The sequence below is a fragment of the Triticum urartu genome, chromosome 5 (genome assembly GCF_003073215.2).
Source record: "Triticum urartu cultivar G1812 chromosome 5, Tu2.1, whole genome shotgun sequence".
Classification (NCBI taxonomy): domain Eukaryota; kingdom Viridiplantae; phylum Streptophyta; class Magnoliopsida; order Poales; family Poaceae; genus Triticum; species Triticum urartu.
The window spans coordinates 489,958,847-489,976,522 of NC_053026.1; positions in this window are offsets into that span (position 1 = coordinate 489,958,847).

The window sequence follows — 17,676 nt, forward strand, 5'->3', positions numbered from 1 at the left end:
GCGAGATTGCTCAGTTCGTGAATGAGTGTGATGTCTGCAGAAGAGTGAAGGCAGAACACCAAAGGCCAGCTGGTCTCCTCCAACCTCTTGCCATTCTAGAATGGAAGTTTGACCACATTGAGATGGACTTCGTGACTGGGTTTCCAAAGACCAAGCGTGGCAATGATGCTATATTCGTTGTCATCGACAAACTCACTAAAGTGGCTCACTTTCTGCCTATCAAAGAGTCAATCACTGCAGCTCAATTGGCGGAGCTCTATACCTCTCGAATTGTCTCTCTGCACGGTATTCCACATGTGATCTCTTCAGACCGTGGCAACATCTTTACCTCCAAGTTTTGGGATTCTTTTCAGAAGGCCATGGGCACCAACATCCGCTTCAGCACAGCTTTCCATCCTCAAACTAGCGGTCAAGTCGAGCGTGTCAACCAGATTCTTGAAGATATGCTCAGGGCTTGTGTGATCTCCTTCGGCATGAAGTGGGAAGATTGCCTTCCATACGCAGAATTCTCCTACAACAACAGTTTTCAAGAAAGTTCGGGCAAGGCCCCATTCGAAATTCTGTATGGCAGGAAGTGCCGTACCCCTCTCAACTGGTCTGAAACCGGTGAACGTCAACTTCTGGGAAATGAATTAATCACAGAGGTAGAGGAAATGTGTAAAGTCATTCGAGATAACCTCAAAGCAGCGCAATCGCGCCAGAAGAGCTACTATGATAGTAAGCACCATGATTTGGCTTTCGAGATCGGTGATCATGTTTACCTCCGCGTCTCTCCAATGAGAGGTACTAGTCGCTTCGGTTTCAAAGGGAAGCTTGCCCCTAGATACGTGGGACTTTCAAGATCATCAGCAAGAGAGGCGATCTCGCCTATCAACTCGAGCTTCCTTCAAACTTTGCCAATGTGCACGACGTGTTCCATGTCTCTCAGCTCCGCAAGTGCTTCAAGACTCCTGACCGCACCGTCAACTTTGAAGACATTGATCTCCAAGAAGATCTCTCTTATCGTGAGCACCCTGTTGCTATTCTTGAAGAGACTGAACGCAAGACTCGCAATAAGTCAATCAACTTCCTCAAAGTCAAGTGGTCACACCATTCCGACCGTGAAGCCACCTGGGAACGCGAGGATCACCTCCGTTCTGAGTACCCGGCGTTCTTCCAGTCCTAGATCTCGGGATGAGATCCTCTCGTAGTGGTGGAGTGTTGTAACACCCCGGATATGATTTACCTAATATGTAATCCAACTCTTGCCGTTTCCGGCGTTAAGTTATTTTATTTTCTCAGGTTCGGGTTTTTGTCTCCGTGTGTTGTTGTCGTTATCATGCATCTCATATCATGTCATCATGTGCATTGCATTTGCATACGTGTTCGTCTCATGCATCTGAGCATTTTCCCCGTTGTCCGTTTTGCATTCCGGCGCTCCGTTCACCTTCGATGGTTGTTTCTACCTTTCTTTCGTGTGTGGGGGTTAAACATTTCCGGATTGGCCCGAGACTAGCCAAGTGGCCTTGGTTTACTACCGGTAGACCGCCTGTCAAGTTTCGTACCATTTGGACTTCGTTTGATGCTCCAACGGTTAACCGAGGGACCAAGAAGGCCTCGTGTGTGTTGCAGCCCAACACCCCTCCATTTTGTCCCAAAATCCACCAAAACCCTCTCCATCACCTAGAGCGTTCGATCACGATCGCGTGGCCGAAAACCGCACCTCATTTGGACTCTCCTAGCTCCCTCTATGCCTATAAATATCACCCCTCCGAGATCCACATTTCTTCTTCCCCCCAAAACCCAAAAATCATCTCCTCCGCGCATCGGACATGTTCGCCGCGCCGGACACCTCGTCCGCTGCCGCCCGCAGCCACTGAGAGGCCGCCACGTGGCACCGGCCGCCCCTCCCGCCGCCGGCCCGTCCCGGCTCAGGGCGGGCATTATCCGCCAAGTCAACCGGGCCGCGCCCCGCCCCCGCGCGCCGCCACCTTCCTCCTGCCGCGCGCCGCCCGGCTCGCCGATCCGCCACCGCGCGCCCTGCCGCCGGCGAGCTCGGCTCCGCCGCCCGGTCGCCACGCCACCTGGTCGTCCCGCGCCTCCTCGTCGCCGGGAGCGCCCTGACGAACTCCTCCGCCGCTCCGGCCACCTCGTCAGCCGGCCGGCCTCGTCTTCCCCTCCCCGTGGCGAACTCCGGCCGCCATGAGCCATTTACTCTGGCAAGCCCTCCGGCGAGCTCGGATCCGCCGCCACCTCGATCCGTGTGTGAACCCTAGATCTGGAGGTGGTAATTTCTTCTAAGTCCCCGTTTTCTAGATTAAAATGCCCTTGTTCATCATGCCGTAACTCCGCACCCGTAACTCTTATTTGCGCGTATAGCATATCAAAATGTTCATCTCAGAGAGCACATCATTTCATCTCATTGTATAATTTTCATTTGAGTTCATCGCGATGCCCGAAATGCTATTGGAAGAGTGCTATTTGAGTTAATTGTCAGATCTGCTGCTCCAAATAGCTATTTGTCATTTTTTGCCATGATTAATGTGTGCATGATATGCCCCTGAGCTCTAGATGTGTTTTGTTATATGCTTTGCCATCTTTCCATAGGTGCCATCCATGTATTTTTGTGGTGTGTGTGCTGACTAGCACAAGCTTGCAAAGTGGTGCATTCGTTAATGCTGATTTCAGGGACTTAGCAATTCCACTAAGTCCTTGGACTGTTTTTATCAATATGTCATATGTTCATGTTGTTTCCTAGTGATCTGTGCCTCTTTTGAGGATGATCACTAAGGATGATTTGTTAATATTGTAGTGCTATATCCATACATGTCTTTTTTTGCAATTATGGAGCACCCTAGCCTGAGTCAATCGAGCTCTACTTGTGCTATTTCGTGAATCTGGGCAGATTGTCTACTTGTTAGCGATTTTGCCGAGGATGTTCTAGTTGATCCGTGCATGCTATGTTATTGTTCTTGCCATGTCTAGCTTATATAATGTGTATTCTTGATGGGTGTATGCTTAGTTTGTCATGCCTTGCTCCGTAGTGAGTGCATCGAGCTCGTAAACATGCCTACTTGATATCTGATTTGCATGTTCCAGTTTTTCTCTAAGTCTGTGATCTGATTATGTTTTTGCCATGTTCACATGCTTGCAATTGTATTTTCTGATCCCTTTTGGCTCAAGGTCACTAAGGGACTTTTGTTAAGCTCTTTGAGTAGCTCCATGCGATGCTTTGCTTTACCATGTTAAGTTCCTGTAGCATATAGTTTTCATGCTCCAAATTGTGCTACCTGATCTAAAATTCCACACAAGTGTTAATTTCCCTAAGTCTGAAACCTGTTTACCAATTGCACTTTTGCCATGCTTGTTTGAACATGTTAATGGATGAATTGGCCGTAGCTCAGTGTTCATCTTTTGTTAAGCTTTATGAGTGGATCCCTGCCATGTATTTGGTTGCCGTGTTTGAGTGCTTTAGCTTAATTATCTTGATGCATTTAGATGGCTACTTGCTGTTTATCGCAGACCGTTGCCATATTTGAATTGCTTGCCATTTCCAAACCGTGTCTCCGATTCCGGTGTTCTTTATATCGTTTTCAACCGAAATCACCTCACCTTTCCAGTGGAACACTTGGATTACCAAGTTGAGTCCAGGTTCATTTATTCCTTGCCAAATCTTGCATATGCATCACATATCACATCCCGCATAGCATACCATGTTTGCATCATGTTGTTTGAGTTTGCACGTGGTTGATTGTGTTTCCGTTTGCTTGTTTGTCTTGTTTGGGTAGAGCCAGGAGACGAGTTCACTAACGAGGAGCCTGTTGAGTTTGCTTTCAAGGATCCAGTCAACTCTGACAACTGCAGGCAAGATGATCATACCCTCGAAATCACTTCTATCTTTGCTTTGCTAGATGCTCGCTCTTTTGCTATACCTATGCTACGATGCCTACCACTTGCTTATCATGCCTCCCAAATTTCCATGTCAAACCTCTAACCCACCATGTCCTAGCAAACCGTTGATTGGCTATGTTACCGCTTTGCTCAGCCCCTCTTATAGCGTTGCTAGTTGTAGGTGAAGATTGGAGATCGTTCCTCATTGGAACATTATTTACTTGTTGGGATATCACTATATTATCCTGTTATCTTAAAGCATCTATATATTTGGTAAAGGATGGAAGGCTCGGCCTTTTGCCTAGTGTTTTGTTCCACTCTTGCCGCCCTAGTTTCCGTCATATGGGTGTTATGTTCCCGGATTTTGCGTTCGTTACGCGGTTGGGTGATAATGGGAACCCCTTGATAGTTTGCCTTGAATAAAACTCTTCCAGCAATGCCCAACCTTGGTTTTACCATTTACCACCTAGCCTCTTTTTCCCTTGGGTTTCCGGAGCCCGAGGGTCATCTTATTTAAACCCCCCGGGCCAGGGCTCCTATGAGTGTTGGTCCAACCTGTCAGCTGCCGGTGGCCACCAGGGGCAACTCTGGGCTAGCCTACCCGTACCTTAGACAATCTGAGTGTGCCCTGAGAACGAGATATGTGCAGCTCCTATCGGGATTTGTCGGCACATTTGGGCGGTGTTGCTGGATTTTTTTAACTTGTCGAAATGTCTTGTAGAACCAGGATACCGAGTCTGATCGAAATGTCTCGGGAGAAGGTATATCCTTCGTTGACTGTGAGAGCTTGTCATGGGCTAAGTTGGGACTCCCCTGCAGGGATTTGAACTTTCGAAAGCCGTGCCCGCGGTTATGGGCAGATGGGGATTTGTTAATGTCCGATTGTATATAACTTGAACCTTAACTTAATTAAAATGAATCAACTGTGTGCGTTACCGTGATGGTCTCTTCTTGGCGGAGTCTAGGAAGTGAACACGGTGTTGGAGTAATGCTTGTCGCAGGATGTTCTGTAGTTCTTCGTTCGCGCTTTGCCTTCTCTTCTCGCTCTCTTTTGCGAACAGGTTAGCCACCATATATGCTAGTCGCTTGCTGCAGCTCCACATATTACCTTGCCTTACCTATAAGCTTAAATAGTCTTGATCGCGAGGGTGCGAGATTGTTGAGTCCCTGTGGCTCACAGATTACTTCCAAAACAGATGCAGGGCCTGATGACTCTGTTCCAGATGACGCGCTTGAGCTCAGGTGGGAGTTCGACAAGGACTCACGCCGTTACTATGTGTCTTTCCCTGATGATCAGTAGTGGTGCCCAGTTGGGGCGATCGGGACCGTGTCGCATGTTGGGTTGATCTTTTATTTTGGCACCGTAGTCGGGCCATGAGTGATTGGATGATGTAATGCTCTTTATGTACTTTGTTTGACGTGGCGAGTGTAAGCCAACTATGTACCTTCCCCTTTTATTATCTATATTACATGGGATGTTGTGAAGATTGCCTTAGTTGCGACATTGCTTTCAATGCGGTTATGCCTCTAAGTCGTGCTTCGACACGTAGGATATATAGCCGCATCGAGGGCGTTACAAGTCCTGAATCACAGAATGGTAATGGCAATGGAAGCTCTGGAAAGAAGCCGAACCCTTTCAATAGGGGACAGGTGAACCACGTTAACGTGGAGGAGGTTGAAGAGCAGCCGGATGCAGTAATCGGTAAGTTTTTGGTTAAGTCATTTACTGCACTCGTTCTTTTTGATACTGGTGCATCACATTCATACATATCAAGGGGATTCGTGGATAAGTATAACCTGCCCACCAAAGTTCTTAGAACACCAATGTTAGTAAGCTCACCAGGAGCGGAGTATATGGCTAGCCAAGGATGTTTTCAAGTGCCATTGAGTATAGGTAGGCATGTGTTTCCTGCGGATTTAATCATTTTGGAATCACAAGGTTTGGATGTAATTCTGGGTATGGATTAGTTGTCGATGTATGGAGGAAACATCGATTGCGCCAGTAAGTCAATTTTGCTCACCACTCCAGAAGGAAGAAGGATCAAGTATGTATCCCGACATGTGCCAAAGAGGAATCAGGTAAATTGTTTAACAGGAGTTGTGCAGGAGGAAGTACCAGTGGTGAAGGATTTCCGGATGTATTTCCAGAAGAATTGCCAGGCATGCCACCGGATAGAGATATTGAGTTTTTGATTGAGCTTTTGCCAAGCACCGAGCCAATATCAAAGAGACCATATAGGATGCCCGCAAAGGATTTGGTGGAGATTAAGAAGTAGATTAAGGAGTTACTGGATAAAGGATATATTCGCCCAAGTTCTTCACCTTGTGGATCGCCAGTACTTCTAGTGGAGAAGAAGGATGGATCGTTAAGGATGGTTGTTGATTATCGAGGATTGAATGAAGTAACCATCAAGAACAAGTACCCACTACCGATGATCAATGATCTGTTTGATAGATTGCAAGGAGCTAAGGTATTTTCCAAGATCGATCTGCGATCAGGATACCACCAGTTGAAAATTCGAGAACAGGATATACCTAAGACGGCTTTTACCACCAGGTATGGGCTGTATGAGTATACCGTTATGTCATTTGGTCTAACTAACGCACCTGCATATTTTATGAACATGATGAACAAGGTGTTTATGGAGTTTCTGGATAAGCTCGTCGTAGTGTTCATTGATGATATCCTGGTTTACTCGAAGAATGAAGAGGAGCATAAGGAGCATCTGCGTTTGGTTCTTGGAAAACTTAGAGAACATTAATTATATGCCAAATTTAGCAAATGTGAGTTTTGGTTGAAGGAAGTTGGATTTCTCGGACACGTTATATCTGGAGAAGGTATAGCAGTAGATCCCACCAAGGTTGACACTGTGACAAATTGGGAAGCACCAACAACATTTGGAGAGATCCGGAGTTTTCTTGGACTTGTAGGATACTACCGGAGATTCATTGAGAATTTCTCAAAGATTGCGAAGCCTATGACGGAGTTGTTGAAGAATGATACCAAGTTCATATGGACTGAGGAATGTGAGGCTAGTTTCCAGGAGTTGAAGAAACGTTTGGTTACATCACCTATGTTGATTTTGCCAGATCAGACCAAGGATTATGAGGTGTATTGTGACGCTTCACGTCGAGGACTTGGAGCAGTGCTTATGCAGGAAGGAAGAGTTGTTTCATATGCCTCACGACAGCTTAAGCCTCATGAGTTGAATTATGCTACGCATGATTTGGAGTTAGCAGCCGTAGTGCATGCATTCAAAACCTGGAGACACTTTCTCATTGGAAACCATTGTGAGGTGTACACGGATCACAAGAGTTTGAAGTATATTTTCACGCAGAAGGAGTTGAATCTCAGGCAAAGGAGATGGTTGGAGCTCATCAAGGATTATGATATGAGATTGCATTACCACCCCGGAAAGGCTAATGTAGTAGCTGACGCGTTGAGTCGTAAAAGTCATGTCAACACCTTAATGACGGTAGATTTACCAAGGGAGTTAGCCGAGAATCTTTGTGAGCTATGTTTGGAGATAGTTCCGAGAGGCTATGTAGCAGCATTGGAGATTCAGTCTACTTTGATGGATAAGATCAGAGAAGCCCAGAAGACCGACAAAGAGATTGCTTCTATTAAGGAGAAAATGAGCAAAGGAAAAGCTAAGGGATTTTGTGAGGATGAGCACGATACCTTATGGTTTGAAGACCGTGTTTATGTGCCTAATGATTCGGAGATCAGGAAGTTAATTCTGCAAGAGGCCCATGATTCACCATATTCGATTCACCCAGGAAATACCAAGATGTATTTGGATTTGAAGGATACTTTCTGATGGACCGGAATGAAGAAGGATATTGCGGAGTATGTAGCAGTTTGTGATGTATGCCAGAGAGTAAAGGCAGGGCATCAGAAGCCAGCAGGATTGCTATAGCCACTGCCGATACCCGAATGGAAGTGGGATAAGTTAGGCATGGATTTTATTACAGGATTGCCTAGAACACGTTCAGGCTATGACTCGATATGGCTTGTAGTCGATCGTTTGAGAAAGGTAGCTCATTTCATTCCAGTGAAGACTACCTATACCAGTGCAAATGTGGCAAAGAGATACATGACCCAAATCGTATGTCTGCATGGAGTTCCAAGGAGCATTATATCAGATAGAGGAACCCAATTCACCTCAAAGTTCTGGAATCAGTTGCATGAAACCTTAGTGTGATGGCCTAGCTTATTAGGGATGATAGACTACTCATATCAATAAGGAATTCCTTCTTTTCCGGGAGCCCATTCGGACAGAACTCCAAAGTTAAGCGTGCTCAGCTTGGAGTAGTGTCAGGATGGGTGACCGACCGGGAAGTTGCCCCCGGGTGCGCACGAGTGAGGACAAAGTGCGCAGAAAAGACTAGTATTGATCTGTGGGGCCAGTCTAGATCCCGCCAGGAGTAACGACCACCGGCGGGTGTGTCCGGGGTGTTACACTTAGGTACCAGACTAGAGTTTAGTACATCTTTCCATCCGCAGACAGATGGACAGACCGAGAGAGTCAACCAGATTTTGGAGGATATGCTGAGAGCTTATGCCCTAGATTATGGATCTAGTTGGGACGAGAATTTGCCATATGCAGAGTTCTCTTACAACAACAGTTATCAATCCAGTTTGAAGAGGGCCCCTTTCGAAGCCTTGTATGGAAGGAGGTGCAGGACCCCATTTTCTTCGGATGAAGTTGGAGACCGCCAGTTGTTTGGACCGGATCTGATAAAGGAGTCTGAACAGAAAGTAAAATTGATTCGCGATAGGCTCAAGGTAGCTCAGTCCAGCCAGAAGAGCTACGCAGATTCAAAACGCAAGGAGACAGTTTACGAAGTCAGAGACCGAGTTTATCTTCGAGTATCACCACTTCGAGGAGTTAAGCGCTTTGGAGTTAAGGGAAAGTTAGCGCCATGTTTTGTGGGCCCATACATAGTTTTGGAGCGTATGGGAGAAGTAGCCGATAAGTTGGAATTGCCCAAAGGATTGTCAGGAGTTCACGACATATTCCACGTTTCCCAGTTGAAGAAGTGCCAAGCAGAGATAGCTGATATACCGCTGAGAGATACAGTGCTGCTGGAAGCGATTCAGTTGGACAGTGATTTGATCTATGAGGAGAAACCCGTTAAGATTCTAGAGTATGCCAGTCGAGTCACCCGCAACAAGGTTATCAAGTTTTGCAAAGTTTAGTGGAGCCACCACACGGAGGATGAAGCCACCTGGGAGCGAGAGGAAGAAATGCTGAAGGACCACCCTCACCTATTTTCTAGCCAACCCGAATCTCGAGGGCGAGATTCATCTTAAGGGGATAGGTTTGTAACATCCCAAATTTTCAATTTGGAATGTTATACACTAGATCATCATTGCATATCATATTTTATTGCATTTTGGTTGATCCTGGAAAATTCTACGCAACTCAAGGACCCTCGGAGAGAGTTGGGGATTTCGTTATTTTCATATTTGAGTTTTCTCAAATTTTGAAAATAGGATCATTTGATTTTACTTGTTTTATCTTCAATTATTTCTATTACAAAAAAATATGAGAGAGGGAATAAAATGACTTTCCTAAATATGGACTTGACTCTGAGATAGTAGCTTCTTTCTGTGAATCATTTGCTACATATGTTGATCTCCCTAAGGAGAAGTGGTTTAAATATCATCCACCCCTTGAAGTAAAAGTACTTGAACCTATTAAATTTGAAGAAAAGACTATCACTTATAATGTTGATCCTATTGTTCCTATCGCTTATATTGAGAAACCACCTTTCTCTATTAGAATAAAAGATCATGCTAAAGCTTCAACTGTGGTTTGTAAGAGTAATGATAGAACACCTACACCCCATGAGCAAATTAAAGTTGAACCTAGTATTGCTATGGTTAAAGATCTCTTGGTTGATAATATTGATGGGCATGTTATTTACTTTTGTGATGAAGCTGCTAGAATTGCTAAACCTGATACTAAAGATAAACATAGACCTGTTGTAGGCATGCTTGTTGTTTCTGTTAAAATAGGAGATCATTGCTATCATGGCTTATGTGATATGGGTGCTAGTGCAAGTGCAATACCTCATTCCTTATACAAAGAAATAATGCATGATATTGCACCTGCTGAGATATAAGAGATAGATGTTAAAATCAAGCTTGCCAATAGAGATACTATTTCACTTGTTGGGATTGTTAGAGATGTTGAAGTCTTGTGTGGGAAAGTTAAACATCCTACTGATTTTCTTGTTCTTGGTTCTCCACAAGATGATTTTTGTCCCATTATATTTGGTAGACCCTTCTTGAATACGTTTAATGCTAAGATAGACTGCAAAAAGGATATTGTTTCTGTCTCATGAATTTAATTTTGCTAAATTTTGTAGACAACCCCATGATAAAGAATTGCCTAGTAAATATGAAATTATTGGTCTTGCTTTTATTGCCGTACCTCCTAATGATCCTTTAGAACAATATTTGCTAGACCATGAAAATGATATGTTTATGAATGAAAGAAGGGAAATAGATGAAGTATTCTTTAAACAGGGACCTATTTTGAAACACAACTTGCCTATTGAAATTCTATGGGATCCTCCTACACCCAAGGGAGATCCCATGTTTGAGCTTAAACCATTACCTGATACTCTTAAATATGCTTATCTTGATGAAAAGAAGATATATCCTGTTATTATTAGTGCTAACCTTTCAGAGAGCAAGAAGAAGAGACATTATTGAAAACTCTGAAGAAGCACCGTGCTGCTATTGGATATACTCTTGATGATCTTAAGGGCATTAGTCCCACTCTATGCCAGCACAAAATAAAATTGGAGAAAGACGCGAAACCGGTTGTTGAGCACCAACGACGGTTAAACCCTAAGATGAAAGAAGTGGTAAGAAAAGAAAGACTAAAGCTTCTGGAGGTAGGTATAATTTATCCTGTTGCTGATAGTCAGTGGGTAAGTCATGTCCATTGTGTCCCTAAGAAGGGAGGTATTACTGTTGTTCCTAATGATAAAGATGAATTGATCCCACAAAGAATTGTTACAGGTTATAGAATGGTAATTGATTTCCGCAAATTAAATAAAGCTACTAAGAAAGATCATTACCCTTTACCTTTTATCGATCAAATGTTAGAAAGATTATCTAAACATTCACATTTTTTGCTTTCTAGTTGGTTATTCTGGTTTCTCTCAAATACCTGTGTCAAAAGAGGACAGGGAAAGACCACTTTTCCTTGCCCTTTCGGTACCTTTGCTTATAGAAGTATGCCTTTTGGTTTATGTAATGCACCTGCTACTTTTCAAAGATGTATGACTGCTATATTCTCTGACTTTTGTGAAAATATTGTTGAGGTTTTCATGGATGATTTCTCCGTTTATGGAACTTCCTTTGATGATTGCTTAAGCAACCTTGATCGAGTTTTGCAGAGATATGAAGAAACTAATCTTGTCTTGAATTGGGAGAAGTGCCACTTTATGGTTAATGAAGGTATTGTCTTAGGGCATAAAGTTTCTGAAAGAGGTATTGAAGTTGATAAAGCTAAAGTTGATGCTATTGAAAAGATGCCGTGTCCTAAGGACATCAATGGTATAAGAAGTTTCCTTGGTCATGCCGGTTTTTACAGGAGGTTCATTAAAGAATTATCAAAATTTTCTAGGCCTCTGACCAATCTCTTACAAAAAGATGTTCCTTTTGTCTTTGATGATGATTGTGTAGAAGCATTTGAACTACTTAAGAAAGCCTTGATTTCTGTACCTATTGTTCAGCCACCTGATTGGAATTTACCCTTTGAAATTATGTGTGATGGTAACAATTATGTTGTACGTGCTGTTATAGGACAAAGAGTGTGACGCCCGGATATTTAAGCTACTGTAATTCCCTGTTAATGATGCCACATCACCTCGATTTCTGTTGCTAATCTCGTGTTAGTTCAAAAACCGATTTAAATTCAAATTTAAAAATTCGGCAAACAACAAAAGTTTTCAAAAGGTTAAAACTAAAATGTTCTTATTCTGACAAATAATTCACAAGATATATTGGTGGAGAAAACAAGTTTTTATAAAATGTTTAAATGCACTAAACTAATTAAATTAGTAGCTATAACCAATAATCAAATGCTTTTTGTAATATATAAAATATTAAACTAATTTATTTGGGAGCCCAAGTTATGGTGGCATTAGCATAAGTAGTAGCACTATTTTAGGAACAAATTATATATTTTACAAAAATAAAATAAATAGAAATAAAATAAAACAGTAAACATGAAAAGTAAAACAAAAACAAAACAATAAAAGTAAGTAAAAAAAGAAAGCAGCCCCCCCTCCCACTGGGCCACCGGCCCAGCGGGCCGGCCCAGCCACCCCCCACTACACCTACCCCCACTTCCCAGGAACCCTAGCAACCAACCCCACTCCCCCCACTTTTCTGTCGCCCCCCACTCCCCTGATCGGATCTGGATCGGGGCAGTTGCCTCGGCCCCGTCGAACGCCGCCCGCCGCCCAAAGAAACCCCCCCTCGCCGGACGCCTCTGCTTCCTCCACTCCTCCCCCTCTCTCTATTGGATCCAGGCGTTTCACATCGCCCCTGACCCCGCCTCGCCGTCACTGCCGTGATGGCCCTCGCCTCTGCCCCGACGGCAGTCGGTGCCCCCGTCGCTCGACGTCGTTCGCCGTCGCCGGCGCCGCCCATCATCTACGGACCGTCCCCGTCTTCCTCATCAACGGCTCCAATAAGCCTCGCCTCCCGATCACCTGCAATGCTGGTGAGGCCACCGGCCTCCTCTCCCCTCATTCTCTGTCGCCGTCGTCGTCCGCCGCGCGCCGACGCATTCGGTCCCACGCCTCGCCGTGGGCTCCGGCACCTGCCTACCTCGCCGCGCGCCGCCCTGCTCGCGCTTGCCGTGGCCCGCGCTGCTACAGCCTCCCCTGCTGCCTCCACCGCCTGGCCGCTCCGTCGCCGCCCGCCTCGCGCTCCACCTCGCGGCCGATGCCCTGCCGCTACATCGCCCACCGCTGCGGCCCGCTCTACCCTTCCCCGTGCGCCGCCTCCTCCGTCGAGCCTGCTATGCCCACATTGGCCGATCATCGCGTCCGACCTCGCCCTGACCTCGCTCGCCTCTGCTCCGCCGCATCCCGCTCCTCGCTCGACCGGTGAGCCGCCATCCTTGTCGTCGCCGCCGCCTCCGCCGGCTGCTTGCACCGACGGCCGCGCCCCAACTGCCCTCCCTCGTCGTCCTCTGTCCGACCCTGCTTGCGCTGCGGCTGCCCGGCTCACCGGCGGTCCCGCTCGGGCGACGCCCCGCCCGGGCTCGGCCCTGTCGGGCGCCCGCACCCGTTCACGCACTAGCGCCCGTAACCCGCTTGTGCCCGCTAGGCCTCTGGCCCAATGACATGTGGGGCCTACCCCTGAGAACATTTAAAAAAAAGAAGAATATAAATAAATAAATAAATAAATAATAATTAATTAAGTTAAGTTAATTAATCCTGTTTAATTAATCTAATTAACTATTTAGTTTAATTAAACAATAATTAGATTAGTTAAACCCTAATTAGGCTAAACAGTCAATGACATTCGGGACCCACACGTCAGCGACCTAGTCAACACCTCTGTTGACTGCTGACGTCAGCATGCACTGTTCTGGATAATGTTGAATTTAAATAATTAAATAAATCCTAAAAATGATTTAAATCTTTTAAAATTAATATAAAATAAACCGTAGCTCGGTTGGAAAAACTTTATACATAAAAGTTGCTCAGAACGACGAGACGAATCCGGATACGCAGCCCGTTCGTCCGCCACACATCCCTAGCATAGCGAACACGCAACTTTCCTCCTCCGATTCATCTGTCCGAAAACGCGAAACACCGGGGATATTTTGCTGGATGTTTTCCCCATTCACCGGTATCACCTCATACTGCATTAGGGCACACCTAGCACCGCACATTGACATGTCATGCATCGTCACGCTTATGTTTGATTAATATTTATTGTTTCTTCCCCCTCTTCTCTCGCTAGACACCGAAACCGACACCGCTGCTACCCAATACGACTACGGTGTTGACGACCCCTCTCTCTTGCCAGAGCAACCAGACAAGCCCCCCCTTGATCACCATATATCGCCTACTCTCTTTCTACTGCTTGCATTAGAGTAGTGTAGCATGTTACTGCTTTCCGTTAATCCTATTCTAATGCATAGCATGTCATTGTTGCTACAAGTGTTGATACCTTACCTGCAATCCTACATACTTAGTATAGGTTGCTAGTACTACATCAGTGACCCTACATTCTAGTCCGTCTGCCATGCTATACAATTGAGCTGTGATCACTCGCGAGGTGATCACGGGTATATACATACTATATAGGTGGTGACTAAAGTCGGGTCGGCTCGTTGAGTACCCGCAAGTGATTCCGATGTTGGGGGCTAAAGGGGCAGGTGGTTGCACCCAGGTAGTGGTGGGCCTGGGTTCCCAACGGCCCCCGACTGTTACTTTGAGGCGGAGCGACAGGGCAGGTGGAGACCACCTAGGTGAGAGGTGGGCCTGGCCCTAGTCGGCGTTCGCGGTTACTTCAAAATAACACGCTTAACGAGATCTGGGTATTTGATCTGAGTCTGGCTACTGGCCTATATGCACTGACCAACTACGCGGGAACAGTTATGGGCACTCGACATCGTGGTATTAGCCGAAGCCTTCGTGACATCAGCGACTGAGCGGTGCGCGCCGGGTTGGACTGGAACGCCTGCTCTTGTATAAGGGAGGCTAGGTCTGCTCACAGACCGGGTTCGCAACATGCAGGTGTGCAATGGGCGATGGGTCCAGACCCTTGCGCCATAAGATTTAGACCGGCGTGCTGACCTCTCTGTTGTGCCTAGGTAGGGCTGCGACGTGTTGATCTTCCCAGGCCGGGCATGACCCAGGAAAGTGTGTCCGGCCAAAGGAGATCGAGCGTGTTGGGAAATGTGGTGCACCCCTGCAGGGAAGTTAATCTATTCGAATAGCCGTGATCTTCGGTAACAGGACAACTTGGAGTTGTACCTTGACCTTACACTACTAGGAAAATGCTTATACATAGAATTTTAGTAGTAGCGCCTGTTTGGGCACCCATGCTACTGGTATTTACCAATAGCGCCGGCCAAAACGGGCGCTACTGCTACTGCGTAGCAGCAGCACTGGTTGGCGCAGGCCGCGCTACTGTTTAGTGGGTCGCCAGGGCCAAAGGGCAGGCCACTTAGCTGTAGCGTGTGATTTGCGCCCGCGCTACAGCTAGTGGGCTTAGCAGTAGCGCTTACCCATTGCCCGCGCTGCTGTTAAGCCCACTACCTCCTCCCGCGCGCCCCCCGACCCGGCCTCATCACTCTCACTCACACTCCACACTCCTCCCTCGATCCCCCGCGTGCCGCCGTTGACCCCCGCACGATGTTGTCCCCCGCGCCGACCCTCCTCCCTGCGTCGGCCGCCCTCGCCAGCGCCGGCCCTCCTCCCCGCCGGCCGCCCAGCTCCCCCGCGTCGGCCTCCTCCTCCGCCCTCCGCCTCAGCACCCGCGCCGGCCCTCCTTCACCGAGAGGTACTCCTCCCTCCCTAGTTATAGTTATTAGAGTAGTTATTTTGAATCCTATGTAGTTGAAAAATGTAGGTTATTAGAATAATGTAAGTTATGATCAAACCTTAGCTAGGACAGATTAGGTATGAACCCTAGTTAATTCGTATGAACCCTAGGTTTTTAAATTTAGCTAGGTTTTAAAGTTAGGACAGAAATTTAGCTAGGTTTTTAATTAGGTGTAGTTAATAGAATTTAGGTGTTTTAAGTGTATTTAAAAAAGTGTTAGGTGTTTTAGTTGTTTTAGGTGTAGTTAACAGAATTTTAGGTGTTTTAGTTGTCTTAGGTGTAGTTAACAGAATTCTAGGTATTTTTTTAGTTAAAGCAATTGTTGTTATTTTTTTAGTTAAAGTAATTTTTCTTGTTATATGCAAATTTGCAGTGGACATGTCATATTTTGAACATGTCACATTTTGGACATGTCATATTTTTCTGAGTGGCCTATGTTTTGCCAGAGATGTCGATTCGTTTACATTCTGGCAAATTTCAGGCGCTCGATATGTCCTGTTTTTAGCAAAGGTCATGCCAAATTTTGCTAAGTGTTTATTAATTTTGTTTTCATAATTAAGCATTTTGTTCTCGACGTCGACGATGCCTATCCCGCATCCTCGTCGTCAACTCGGCGAAGGACTCTAGGTTGAGCCGAGGGGCCATGTCCGAGACTGGGCTCCGCTGGGCTGGTACTGGGTTGTGCTACCTTCTGGTGAGCGCAGCTTAGTGAGGAGCCATCCCGTCGTCGACCCGGAGCTTCATTGGTGGTGGTCACGTGGGCCTGCATCGGTGGAGAGGCTTGAGTCCCCCGCGCAGGTGGTACAGCACCGTGTCACGGAGGATAACGCGCACGTCCAGCGCTACTTGGTTGCATTGGCGAACGGCCGGTTCTCCAATACCTGGCAGATTCTTTGGGGATCTCACCGGCGCTATGATCCGGTGATGGTTCCTTCTCTTTGGGTGTCCACCGCGGCCCACTGAACCTAGAGCTATTATTCGAGATGTATTAGTGATATTATATGATGATCTTTGCTACAAGCTACTATATATGTATTCGATGATGGATTATTAATTGCCTATTAGTTATTTTCTTATTGAATGCAAAAGATGAGCGCGCTTTGTGCTACAAACTACTATATATGTATTCATGATGGATTATATGATGATCTTTGCTACAAACTACTACAAACTACAAATTTTAGGTGTTTTAGTTGTTATATAATGATCTTTGCTACAAACTACTATATATGTATTCGATGATGGATTATTAATTACCTATTAGGAAATGTCTCACGACGAAAGGGAATTTGCTATGTGCGAGTACTGCAAAGATGAGCGCGGTCTGCGCGACATGCCTCACCTGGTAGAAGGTAGGCGCTTCAACATCAAGCTCCAAGAGACCTTCGATGTTGAAATGGTATGCAACGACAAGTGTTTTTTCTTATTTTTTGCACGACTTCTCTCCTTCTTCAACGTGTAATTTCCGTATTTTACAATTCGACAACTTATCCCATGCCATGCAAGACGCTATGTCTTGGAGAAGATGGGTTTTCAAGATCATGAAAGAATGGAGACAAAGATAATTCAACTAAGGACCCATCATGGTTATGATTTTGCTGTAAATCTATACAATTCTGTGAACTCATCCAATTTTGGTTGCCTGAATTGGGAAGCCCTTTGCAAGGCGTTTGATTTTCATGAGGGTATGCTTCTCACCTTCGATCTTGGTGATCCTGACATCGATGAAAATGATATGACCATTTGGGTCCTTGTTGACACGCTTCCAGTTCTACCGCTGTGTGAGTTTCTTAAACATATTTACTAAGTAATTTATATTGTTTATTTCAAAATATTTGACAGCTTATTTCCATTGACAGCTTATTTTCATTCTTCAAAAAATGTACAGAAAATGGTAGACAGAACCTACTACTACAATGATGAAGCATAATTAACTTATAAGGAGCAAGATGGTCTTATCGCATTTTTTACTAATCTTGAGAATTACAATAGCTATTATCAAACTCCTCCATGTTATGGTCAATACGTGCCACTAGTGCACGTGTTGAACTACGGTAACATCAATGGAGATATCATGGTAAGATTTTCTACTATTACGACATCCGTGCATCTTTTGCATAAATTCTTCTAAAACTAAACTACATTGCTAACTACAAAGTTATTACTATGTTTTTGAACAGAAAATCCCGATGGATTGTGTGCCTCATCTG